General features: G+C 61.4%; 1 pseudogene; it reads right to left on the bottom strand.

Annotated features, from left to right (window-relative positions):
* Nucleotides 1-243: 243 nt before the first annotated feature.
* Nucleotides 244-857, bottom strand: LOC144373191 (fibroblast growth factor 4 pseudogene; annotated as a pseudogene).
* Between the last annotated feature and the right edge of the window lie 201 nt (nucleotides 858-1,058).

Below are 1,058 nucleotides of genomic sequence, written 5' to 3'. Positions count from 1 at the left end.
AACGGTAAGGCTGTCCCCTGTCACGCCAGAAAAGTCAGACTTGCTTTTCGGTTGTCTTAGGTTTTTTTTTTTTTTTCCTCTTTTCTTTTCCAGAAAAAAAAATTTACAAAACACACTTACAGAACCATAAATAATCTGATGGCAATATATACATATTTAAATAATTAACTTAAATATCGTACACCTACTCCTGGATTCCACTCTCTGTCCAGAGTCCGTGGAGGCTGAGGCGGCTCTGGAGGGTCACAGCCTGGGGAGGAAGTGGGTGACCTTCATGGTGGGTGGCACTCGGTTCCCCTTCTTGGGAACCATTCTTAGTGCGATGAACATGCCGGGGTGCTCCTGGGACTCGTAGGCGTTGTAGTTGTTGGGGAGCAGAATCTCCTTGAACTTGCAGTCATCCGCAAAGAAGGGCGAGCCATAGAGCTTGCCCTTGCTGCTCATGGCCAAAAAGAACCTGCTGGCCACTCCGAAGATGCTCACGACGCCCCGCTCCACGGGGGAGAGCTCCAGCAGACTGTCGCTCATGTCCGCGTGCACGCCGCCGATGCGACCATCGGGGAGCACTTGCAGGTGGAAGCCGATGCCCACGTTGCAGTAGAGCCTCCGCAGCCGCTTGATGCCCAACAGGTAATCCCCAGCGCTGCTCTGGACAGCAGCCTCCTTGGGCTGTGAGGCCACGGGCAAGCGCACCAGCGAGCGCACCAGCAGGCTCTCCCAGTGGTGCTCCGGCTCGGCCTCCAGCGTGCCGTTGGGTGCTGTGGGTGCGGCGGCGCCCCCTTGGCCCGCCCAGGGCGCCAGCAGGGCCAGCAGACTGCCAGGAGCAGAGCCGCCGCGGCCGTCCCGGGCCCTGCCATCCCGGCCCGAGGGCGGTGCGTCCGTCAAGCGGTCCGTGCGCCGGAGAAGCCGGCGCCCGAGCTGCGCCAGAGCGGGCCCGCGGGAGCGCATGGACTGGGCCCAGGCTAGGGGTGCGCGGCAGAGCGAGGAGCGGGCGGTGAGCCACGGGGTACCCCGGCGTGGACGCTAAGCTACCGGGGCTGCATGGAGCAGCGGGCAGA

The sequence above is a fragment of the Ictidomys tridecemlineatus genome, unplaced genomic scaffold (genome assembly GCF_052094955.1).
Source record: "Ictidomys tridecemlineatus isolate mIctTri1 unplaced genomic scaffold, mIctTri1.hap1 Scaffold_293, whole genome shotgun sequence".
NCBI lineage: Eukaryota > Metazoa > Chordata > Mammalia > Rodentia > Sciuridae > Ictidomys > Ictidomys tridecemlineatus.
The sequence above is the reverse complement of the archived record's forward strand: the minus strand, read 5'-3'. Positions and strand labels throughout refer to the sequence as shown.